Source organism: Notamacropus eugenii, chromosome X (genome assembly GCF_028372415.1).
Source record: "Notamacropus eugenii isolate mMacEug1 chromosome X, mMacEug1.pri_v2, whole genome shotgun sequence".
Taxonomy (NCBI): domain Eukaryota; kingdom Metazoa; phylum Chordata; class Mammalia; order Diprotodontia; family Macropodidae; genus Notamacropus; species Notamacropus eugenii.
In genome coordinates, this window is record NC_092879.1 from 43,116,417 (window position 1) to 43,122,176 (window position 5,760).

A 5,760-nucleotide genomic window follows, 5' to 3' on the forward strand; every position below is an offset into this window, starting at 1 on the left:
TCACCTTGGACAAGTCACTTGATTGATATCAGCTTCAGAAGTCAGGATGACCTGAGTTCAAATCCTGCCTCAGACACTTACTAGCTCTGTCACCTTGGACAAGTCACTTGATTGATATCAGCTTCAGTTTCCTCAGCTGTAAATGGACATAATAATAGGACCTACCACATAGAGTTGTTGTAAAGATCAAATGAGTTAATATACTTTAAGTGCTTTGCAAACCTTAAAGAATCTTTAAAATTATTATTATCACTCCTACCTGATCCCTGTATTTTGTTAGATGATTCTTTCCCGTAGCTTAGTACATACCAGATCCCTATACCCCATTATATGGTTAGCCCCTAAATCCTGGTCCATATCTGGTCCCTGGATGCTCTGATGTCCCTGGTCTCTGTATTCATTTATGAAGCTGGTCTCTAAATTCTTGTTCTGTTGCTTGTCCAAGTACCCTCTCTATCTTCCATCCCCATGTGCTGTTATGTGATTGTTTCCTGTACCCTGGTGCCTACCAGGTTCCTATACCTCGTTATGTGATTGGCTCTTGCATGCTGGTATGTACTGGTCAACAAATATTTCTTAAGCACCTACAATGTGCTGGACGCTGTGCTAAATATTGGGATGACAAAGGAAGGCAAAAACACCTCCCTCCTTCATATGTGTGGATGACACCCCATAGAGAGCTCTCATTTTATTGAGGAAGAGAATTTGCAAATAACACAAGACACAAGACATATACTCTGTGACTGTAGGAAGTACAGACATCTAAAGAGGAGATATTAGGGCTGGGGCCTGGGGGCAGATATAAGGAGGGAGAGTATCCAGGCCTAGGGCCTGGCCAATGGAAAGGCAGAGTCCAGAGGAATCTCATGCATGAGGAAATCAGAAGTAGGATGGTGTCACTGACTTTCCAGCATGAAGGGATCATTGTACTCTTCTATATGATCATGCCCTGTGTCCTGGTATATACTTGCTCCCTATGCCCATTGATATGCCAGGGTGCTGGTCTCTCCCTCCCCCCTGTAATGTGGTTGCCTACTGCATCTTGGGTTATAGCTAGTCCCCTAGTCCTGTTACTTTGTTGACCTATGAATTCTGGGAGGTTTCTGGATCTCATATTTTCACATGTGGTTTGTCCCTGTACCCTGTTTTGTGCCTAGCCACTATACACTCTTAAATCCCTAGTCACTTCGCTCCTTCATGTATGTGGCCTCTCTACAGATTTATGCCTCTGATTCTGATACCTGCTAATGCCCATGGTCTCTTTATCATTTATGTAGGGATCCCAGAATCCTGTTACAGAGCTGCTCCCAGTTCCCTGTTATGGGGATACCAGCATTAGTACCATATTATGTTACTGGTCCCCATATCCTGGTATGAATTTTCTCCTGCTATGTATACCTCTGTTCCTTGAGTCTTGTTTTGGAATTGGACACTGTATTTTTTATTTTTAATTTTTTAGTTTCAGTTTTTTTAATTTTCACCTAAAAATATGGAACATTTCACAAATTCACATTATTCTTTGCAGAAGCCATGTTAATCTTCTCTGTATTGTTCCAATTTTAGTATATGTGCTGCTGATGTGAGCATATTTTCTACTGTACCTACTCTCTCTACCCATTTATGAGTCTAGTACCTGGGCCTATTTTTGTAATTGTCTTTATGGCCAGTCCTTATACCATATGAGGTGACTGGGCTATTTATCCTGTAATCTCTCCTTAACAAATTAATTTTCCAAATACAAATGCCTCTGAGAGAGTTTGGAGACCATCAATCACTCATACCTCAAAGGGACACGTTCAGGTATCGGAAAGCAAGGAAAGAAAACTACTGGGGGTGGGGGGGAAGGTGAGATGAGGTAAGAAACCCCAGAGGTAAGTTAGGGAGTACTTGGAGGGGAATGATCTGAACTTGAGGAGCTAAAAATGACTATGTGACCCAGCAATAAAGGTCATATATGGAAGAAAGATGTAGCTAAGAAAATGTTTTCTCATAATCTTGCTTCAAGTTCACCCTGTACCCTCTTCAAGGGGCTGAAGAACATTGATTCCTCCTTGTCCTCCTCCTGAATCCTGTACTACCTGTTCCCAGGACTCCAGCTAGAACTATCAGTACTGAATCTGCTACACAGACCACTTCTACTGGGTAGCCTTGGAGCCTGGCCAGCACTGGTAATATTGTCTTGGGGATGGGGATGGGGGGTGGGTAGGACACAAGTTTGGACAATCCCCACTAATAAGTTGAGGGGCTTGCCTGGATTATAATGGAGTGCAGAGAGCCTGGTGGGATGACCTAGGGACCTCCTCCTACCACCTGATGGCATCCAAGTTCAAAATGCTCAACTGAGGCCCTGCAATTTTGCAATATTGCTGATCAGGGCCAGACAAGTATCCAGGCAATGAACTAATTAAATACTGATTTTGATCAGCTTACATCCATAGATTTGGCTAGAAAAGGGAAGCCGACCAGTAAGCATTAGAAAATATTAGCCCTACCTGGGTATGTGAGGGAGGAAGGGAGTGGAGGAGTGGGGAAGGACTTCAAATTTAGGGATGCAATTCCTAGTGGTAGTTCTGGAGTATTCATTTTGGAGTCAAAGGGCCTGATGGGAAATCTCTACTCTGATGCTTAATAGTTATATGACCTTGAATAAATCACTTGCCTCCCTAGGTCCCTCATGTTATAGGATAAGGAGATTGGACTAGTCCAGGGGTGGGAAACCTGAAGCCTCAAGGCCATATGAGGCCTGCTAGGTCCTCGAGTGTGGCCTTTTGACTGAGTCCAAGTTTAACAGAACAAATCCTTTCATTACGGGGAGTTGTTCTGTAAAGTTTGGATTCAGTGAGAGGGTTGCACCTGACGACCTAGAGGGCCACATGTGGCCTTGAGGCTGCAGGTTCTCCACCCTTGAGTTAGGTGTTATGAGGTCCCTTCTAGCTCTTAATCTATGGACTCATGTGTGACCATGGGCAGGTCACTTCCCATTCCTGGGACTCAATTTCATCCTCTGAAAAATGAAAGGGTTAGACTAGAGGACTTCTGAGGTCCAGAATCCTATGAAAAGGGGGGTAGTGGAGTAAAAACAATGAATAACTTTGAGATCTTTAAAATGCCTAATAAGGAAAAATTCCTGTTGCCTCTTGGAACAAATTAGAGCCTGAAGAAGACATTTTGTTCCTTTTTTATGTCTGAATGTGTGTGGCCTGTATTTTAGTTAATCAGATACTTCCCCTCCAACCAGTTCACAGTGCAAGCACCAGAAGTGCCTGGGACTTTTTTAAGAGACATATTTGATTCAGAATAACCATATACATGAGGACTACAACAATATAAGTGGAAAAGAAGGCAGGAAAGAGGGAAGAAAAGAAGGAGGGAGGGAAGGAAGACAGAAAGACAGGAAAGAAGGAAGGAAGGAAGACAGGAAGGCAGGAGGGGAAAAGGAAGGAAGGAAGGTAGGCAGGCTAGAAGGAAAGAGGGAAAAAGGAAGGTGAGAGGGAGGAAAAAAGGAAGGAAAGTAGTTTGGAAGGAAGGAAGAAAGGAAAGAAGGAAGGAAGGGAGAAAGGAAGGAAGGAAATGAATGCTATTATTTTCATGACTAAGGATGATTTTGGAGAAAATGTACCTCCCTCCCTTCTTTATTGAGGTGGGAGACTATGGGTGGAACATAGTATACACACTGTCATTCTTGGTTGATATGTTGATTGGTTACCCTGCTTTTTTCCCTCTTTGTTTTAAAAAAATTTCGTAAAGGATGTCCCACTGAGCAGAGGGGGCACTACATTCAGAAATGAAGATGAAATTTTAAAAAAGATATTAAAGTATGATGTTTAAAAGAAAGAAGGAATGCTTGTAGGTACAGAACTCTGAGTCAAGATGGAATTGGAGTATGAAAAACACTCTGTAAAGCAAGGATTCTTAATCTTTTGTGTGTCCTTCTCAGAATTATGTTTTTGAATGAATAAAATACAGAGGATAACAAAGAGAAACAATTATGTGTGAATGAAGATGCCTTTCTTGTCTAAATTCACAGAGTTGGCTCTAGATTTTGGATAGTTTTTCTCTTTTTAACTTCCTTCCACATGAAGCCTTTCCTGAGCTCCACCCTTCCTTCTCAGAATACTTTGGATTTATTCCCTTTCTATTTAGACTGTGCCCACATCTCTTGTTCTCCTGTTAGAATGTAAGCCTTCTGCCAGCAGGCATTGTTTCATTTACTGTACCTGTATCTGGCAGAGAAAAATACTTAATGACCGTTGATTGAGTGATTGACATGGGTGGAGACACTCCCCTTGCCTGACCCTTAGTTCCCTTCCCTTTGAAAGGAGGGGATTGGAATGGATGACTGCTGAGGTCAATTCCACCTTTAGCTCTGTGATCATGAAGATGAAAAAGGAAGATGAGGGAACTCTTGGGCTGTCTTTGAAGGGACAGTTGAAAACTCCAGGCTTTTAAGTGAATGAAGGAGATTCTCTAAGAATAACCCCTGGGAGTCTGAGGTGGACCTGGTACTTCTCCAAGGTGGCACCAAGAATTTGAGGGCCTTTATCTGGGAGGAGGCAGATTCTCTGAGGACCAGGCACAGGAGCCTAAGGAGTAGGAGTGTTCAGGAAAGGATGACAGGATTGTAGCTTTAGAGCTTCAAGGGGACTCAGGAAGTGCAATCTTCTCTTTTTACAGAGGAGGAAACTGAGGCACAGGAGAACTTTCTTGTCCAAGGTCACACAAAGCTCCTAGCTCTAGGACTAGAAGGGGCCTCAGAGGCCACTAGGTTCAATCCTTCTTTTTACATGGGAGGAAACAGAGACCAGGGAGATAGTGAGCTGCCCAAGGTCACCCAGAGCTAGAAGGGACCACAGAGGCCATCAAGGCCAGGGGCTCTTCACCTTTGGGAGGTATGGACCCCTCTGGGCAGAAATAATACAGAACTGGAGGATGTTAAACTACAGTTCAGAATTAGAGAAAATAAAGAATATTCTTCCCCATTCGGGTCCACAGACCCCTTGACATTTATCCACAGGCTCCCTGTTATGAACCTCTGCTCTAGGCCAACCCTCCCATGTTGCAAAGGAAGAAGTGAGCCCAGCGAGGGGGAGAGACTTGTCCAAGGACACAACCAAGCTCCTAGAGCCTATGGAGGCCAATCCCCCTTTTAGTGATGAGGAGGCTGAGGACCCCCAAATTCAACGATTTGCCCAGTGATCAGTAAAAGTTACCTCCAATGGGCTGAGAGCCAGAGCCCATGAGGAAATGGAGAATTTCTCTATTTGACAGGTGATGGACTATGGGAGGTGGGAGGGGACCAGGTGGGGGGGTCCTTTGTCCAGGAGGAAAAAAAAAAAAGCACCCAGGAGGTCAAGCAGCTTGCTCAAGGCCACACAGCAGGCAGTGAAAGGGCGGGATTAGAACCCGGGGTTCTGCTGGCTCTAGAGCCAACTCTCTTACCACTAGACCATGCTGCCTCCCAAAGAAGCAGGTGCAGGTAGTGGGTTCTGTTGCTGAGGCTGCTGATGCTCACACTGCTGAGGATGCTGGGGCTCTGATTTGCTGAAGATGACATCAAGCCTCCTAGACCTGGGCTGGAGGAACCTGTGCTGGCAGCCTAGTCCTTAACTCTTAGTGTGCCAGGGATGCCTGGGACACTGTCTGGGCAGGCCCAAGGACCCCTCCTCAAAAGGTTGGCAAAGAACAGAAGCAAACCGGCAACTGCAGTTACAGACGTTAGAGGAGAAATCAAAATGGGAGGCTTTGTTTCACAGCCAGGTT

At 44.5% G+C, this 5,760-nt stretch overlaps 1 non-coding gene across 1 annotated transcript; it reads right to left on the minus strand.

Annotated features, from left to right (window-relative positions):
• Positions 1-1,483: 1,483 nt before the first annotated feature.
• Positions 1,484-1,587, minus strand: LOC140516491 (U6 spliceosomal RNA). The gene has a single exon (XR_011971380.1). It is a non-coding gene; the product is annotated as a U6 spliceosomal RNA (small nuclear RNA).
• Positions 1,588-5,760: the final 4,173 nt, after the last annotated feature.